Raw genomic sequence first — 6,258 nt, 5'->3', positions numbered from 1 at the left:
GAATGACATGACATTATGTGTCATGGTTCTTCAAAATAGAAGTTTTTAGTCCCATCCCTTGTGATATAATTCTCAAATACCCTGTTTGATGCTGGAATTGGCCCATGCACTGATTGAGGTCATAACATCAAGTGTTATGCAGAAATCAATCACATCATGAATTGAATGATATAGTAGTCAGATTGTAAAAGCAACGACTTGGTCACTAAATTACAAATCTTATGGTTAAGAAAACATAAAAAAATTGTTTTCTGACAAGTATTGTAAAAAATTGCACTGTTAAAGAGAAAGTGTCTCAACTGGAATCCCTTAATACACTTGCGTTAAGGTAAAATATACATGGCCAAGCAGTACTTCAAATCATCATTAGCACTTTTTGAAAATACCTTTATTCAATAATTAATTTCAATTAAAACAATGTTACGTTCATTTTCAATCCATTTGGAAGACCGTATCCAGTAACAGAAAAAAATGACAGTACTGCAGAAATTGTAATACACTGAGGAAATAATGCAAAAATAGGTAATTGTATCACAAGAGAATGTGATATAAATAACATCTGCAGATACAGCAGGTACAATTACTTGACAGGCATTGAAGATATATCAGCTAATGCTCAGATGAGTGATATACAATGACTCTCAGAAAGTGTTTTATGGTTGAGAAAAAAACCCAGTCTATAACTAAATAATTCAATATTACAACAAATCAGAAATTTATGAAAAACACAATTCCAGTAGACCCGATGATAGTTACACGACCAAATCTGTTTAAATCCATTTACAAAACAGAACAAATTAGATTATTTAGATTTAGATGAACAAAAAACAAATTATAGTGACACGACTGCATTGCTTTTCATCTTATGAATATTTGATTAGAATACTTCTTTGCAAAGCAACACTAAATACACTATCAAACAATATTTATATGCATTATTTGGTTAAAGGATATCAATAATATCTTCCACGTAGCGTGAACATTATCTGGTACAGAACTCAACTCACTGGATAGAATGGATATATATATATATATATATATATATATATATATATATATATATATATATATATATATATATATATATATATATATATATATATGTATGTATGTATGAACGTCAGACGTGGCCTAATCAGAATAGACAGGGTAATCAATTCAAATCTACAGTAACGCAGAGCAGCCATTGAAATCACGGACTTGTGTGTTGGACCCTTGTGAAACAAGATCCCCTTCAGATAGTTGTCCTGGGAGTTTGGTCTTGACAGATTTTTATAATCACCTCTGAAAGTTGACAAAGTAATCTCTATTGATGGTGTAACCCTTTCGCTTCAAAAAAGTTGAGGTCACCCCTTTCCCTATAAATAAAATGAACTTGGCTTTATTTGGAGAAGGGGGTTTTCTTTGTATGGATTGTCTCTTTGTCTCTAGCTCAAAGTTATGAAACCGACCCTCTTCTTAGAGTAGGAAACGCTCAAGGTAACCAAATGTAGCTACCTCAATCAATATCAGATTTTCCCGTGATGCAATCAGTTTTGTGTGCTTTTAATCAGGTGCCAAAAGGCGTGGCACCCACCAAGTAAAATCCTTCGTCATTCCAAGTTGATTGTACAGAATATTCTCAACTGTGTCGCTGGATATGCTAATAGCTTTGGCTATTTCGATTCATAAGTCATTCATCAGCATATGGTGGACGCAATCAATGCTTTCGTCGGTGGTGGCAGTTGCAAGACGTCCAGACTTTGGGCCATCTTCAAACTCTCCCTTCCCCTCTTAAATTCAACTGTACACTTAGGCACTGTTAATAGACCTGGCGCGTCATCTTCTAATGTAGCAACTATTTCAGCTTGAATCCCCTTGGTACCTAAACCTTTTTTCTGCAGATACCTGATAGCACCACGATGTCAAACTCTATCAAATGCGACTACTAGTCGCACTTGAAGTTTTCTGCAAACGGTCAGATATCAGTTTATCTGGAAAGAAACAATGTAGTTACCTTATGAACGGACATCATCTGGACAATGGCGGCCTTCAGTGAAGCTATGGCATTATGAGGATAACGTTTAGTCTCCCTTTCAACAATGCTCCACACGTAGTAGTCCATGAGGCTCAAATCTGGCGAATTTGGAGGCCACATATTGGGTGTTACATAATTGTAAAATTTGTCTGAGAACCATTCTTGGGTGACTAGGGCTTTATGAGAAGGTGCTGAGTCTCGTTGAAACACGTATGGTTTTCCATTACTTAACTCAACAATCCCAAGCTTGACAACAGTTTCTAGTACCTCAATGTATCCAGCAACATTAATTCTAAAACCTCGTGAAAAACGTGAAGAGGCACCACATGACATTCGCTACTCACCACTCCTGAAACCATCACAGTTGCTGGAAATTTCGTATGCATTATTACTCTGGGTACTTCAGAAGAATCTACACCTAATCACCTATCATTTCTTCTGTTAGACTTGCATGTATAGTTGCATGTATAGCAACTATGACTGCATGTATGTTCCTTTCATGATATCCTGAAAGGATTATTCGAAAAAAACAAATGATGCATTACATAATTTGAAGGTCTAATGAACTAAAAACGAAATATCCTCAAATACACTTCGTAACCTGCATATATAAGTTTAGTTGATTAAACCTGCGTTGTTTCACCTCAGTTCCTACTATAGCCTGCTAATCTGCACTTAGATATGTTCTTTTTAAAAATAAAAAAAAAAGACTGTATCAGTAGTAATTTCATCCGATTTTACGTTCTCAGTTCAGAAATCTGCCGAGTCTAACTATGCTTTTCGCCATTTCGGACGCTTTAACATACGTACAAACTAAATTTTAGACTTATAGTAGAACAGATTCTGTATGTGTGAGTGTGTTGCCGTGCGTACAAAACGGCAACCTAGCAGAGTCATTACTGCAGGTGCCGGACAAAATGTTTAGTAGCATTTCTTCTGGCCCTTTACATTCTGAGTTCAAATACCTTGTGTTCGACTTCGCTTTCCATTCTTTTGGGGAGGGATATAAAACAGATAACACTTGTGCACTGTGGCCGAGGTAATCATCCTCCCCCTCCTCTCATTTTCTCCCCTGTGTCTTTAGTAGAAGATTCATATCATATGTATGTATATGCATATATATATATATATATACATATGCATGTGAGTGTGTGTGTATATGTGAGTTTGTGTGTGTGTATATTATATATATATGTATATATATATATGAATATACATACGTGTGTGTGTCAGTGGGTGTGTGCCAGTGTGTTTGTGTGTGTGTGTGTGTGTGTGTGTGTGTGTACGCGCGCGTGCGTATGTATTTATGTATGTAGGTATATACGTATATATATATGTAAATTTCCAACATGCATTATGATCATCATTTACGTTTTCTGCGTATTTAGAGTATATGTGTGGAGGAAAAATAAAGGAATTGTAATTTAATTGTAAACAGATTTATTCAATGCGATGTACGACAGGGATAAATCAAATAAATGAAGTAACCTTCATAAATCCTTCAAATTTTCTATAGAATATTTTAAGAAAATAAAAGCTATTTATTATTCCGTTTGAGTATCTATGTATCCAACTAAATTCTTTTCTATATCTAATACTTTTTGTTGTATATTAAATTATTATGATTCCGGTGCTGGCATTAAGTCCTGGTTTAAATTCATGAGTTCAGGCCTGTAAAAATTCTTTCCAGTGAGGCAAATCAATATATATTCCTATAAACAAGCACATACATACATACATACATACATACATATATACATATATATACACAAACAAATTTATATATTCATGTACATATATATATATATATATATATATATATATATATATATATATATACATATATACATATATACACTAAGTAGAATTTTCAATTATATTTGGCAAAACATTGAGACAATATACAGAATCCTCAAATGTCTTACTATATTTGGTATGATTACTTTTCTTATTCGGAAGGTGGATGTGTGGAGGTAGCATTTTAACAGAAATTGAATTAAATATGTAATTTCATTATTTTGTAAATCCTATATATGTATATTGTACATTAAAATTGAAGAAACATAGAAACATGACGTATTATTTTACGATTAAGCAACATTTACTCTCCACACAGTGAGAGAACAGAGAAATATTTGGAATGCATTGCAAATCTGTGTGCGGTATAAAGTATTTATGTGTTCATTTCTATATGGGAATCAGTAAAGCGCATATAGACACTTGCAACTAAATATACAAACACCAAATGACATTGCATTAAACCTAAAGTAAGAATAATAATTCTAATGCAACTTTATACAACAAAGTTATTGCCTTGCTGCCAATAATGTTGCATATTAACTCGATTCTGCTAAGAAATAAGCGGGCCCATAACCAAAGGTATTCCATACATACCAAAGGTACGTATGTATTTATGCATATATGTATGTATGTAAATATATGTATCTGTATATTAATATATATATATATATATATATATATATATATATATATATATATATATATATATATATATATATATATATGTATACATATATATATATATATACGTATGTATATGTATCGTATATGTATGTGTGTGTTTATATATATATATATATATATATATATATATGTTAATATATATATGTATGTATATATATGTGTGTGTGTGTGTGCGTGTGTGTGTGCGTGTGTGTGTGGGTGTATGTGTGAAAGAAGACAAAAAACCGAGGCATAACATATATCTCAAATCATATATATTATTTTATATTATTCTTAAAGTAATTTAGGTCTTACAGCTGTTTCTGGGATATCCCAAGTGATAGGCGAGTAGAGAACATCTAGACATTGAAATATTCAGATAAAAGATCTAGACATGGAAAATTCGCAGGTAGTAAGCAATGAAGTAGAAGAGTAGGGAGTAAGGAAATAAAGTTCACAGGTCATTTTTCAGAGTGTATGGATGTTAGTCTGTATGTCCTTAGGTAAAGTCCAATGTAAATCCAGGCAGTAAAGTATGAGCAATGGGTTCACAGCATAAATATCCAGGCAATATCTCGGCAGAAATGGGAATGGTATGTTGATATTAAGATGGCTGATTTATGAGAGAATTTCTATTAAAGCGGCTATTGAGCAAAGTGGCAGGGGAATGAGAAAGAGAAAGAAAGGGAAAGAGAGTTTATGAGGACAGAGAGAGAGAGAGAGAGAGAGAGAGAGAGAGAGAGAGAAATGGGATAGCCTGTGGGGATAGAGAAGAGGAAGGTAAGTGAGGGAGTATTAGCAATGGTAGGTCAGAAGGATTGGTTAGGAGAATAAATATAAAGAAATACAAAAATATAGAGTAAAAATAAAAAGATATAATAAAATAAAAATTTAAAAATATAAAAAGTAGAAAAAAAAGAATAAGATTAAATTGTAAAAATAAGGATACAGATAAAAGAGAGGAAGAAGATAGTGGAGGATAAAAATAAATATTTGTGTCTCTTGAATAGATGAATTTCCAGTTTGTTATGGTCAGTAGCTACAGATATATTCCTACCTATGGAGGTATGAATATATTAAAGGATGAATGGAGAAGCAGGCATGAATGGAGAAACCAGTTAAATATTTAATTGTTTAGGAAGAAAAGTTACCATTTACGATTCGGAGTTCTAAGAGATGAAGGTTTAAATTTTAAGAGATTAAATTAAAACCCGCAGGAGAAGATAATGAAGGAGTCAGACGTAGGAATATTATAATGACCATGGAAATATGCAAGTAAGTGTTGTGTGTGAGGGATAAGTTTACACTTGGATTTATGGAAAAATTTAAATGTGCGGAAAAATTTGTGTTTACAAGTTGTGGATGTTATGAGTAATGAGTTAATATCTGAAGGGCCCCTTTAAACAGAGTCCACTGCAGGTCCGCGATCGATTACCTGTTGCAAGCCCGTTGCAGAGGGCTCAACGTGGTATACAAATGCACTGTCGACAGCTTATTAAATAATTCCTCTACCTAGTATATCGGATCAACCATTAATTACTGCACATTTAAACTCATTCAAATATAAAGAGCATAGCACCTCCACATCCCTAGTCAGCCACAAGCATCATCTAATTAATAAGAAAATACAATATAGGACATCCTGGGCTATAATAGATTCTCGCATTCCATATCAAGGCCACTGCTCCTCATGCGGACGGAAATGACTGAATGATTCAAATGACTGAAATATTTACAGCATAGAAGCTCATCAATTTTTTCTAAATTGAACTCAGCCA

Source organism: Octopus bimaculoides, chromosome 4, assembly GCF_046866305.1.
Source record: "Octopus bimaculoides isolate indiv1 chromosome 4, ASM4686630v1, whole genome shotgun sequence".
NCBI classification, from domain to species: domain Eukaryota; kingdom Metazoa; phylum Mollusca; class Cephalopoda; order Octopoda; family Octopodidae; genus Octopus; species Octopus bimaculoides.
The sequence above is the reverse complement of the archived record's forward strand: the minus strand, read 5'-3'. Positions refer to the sequence as shown.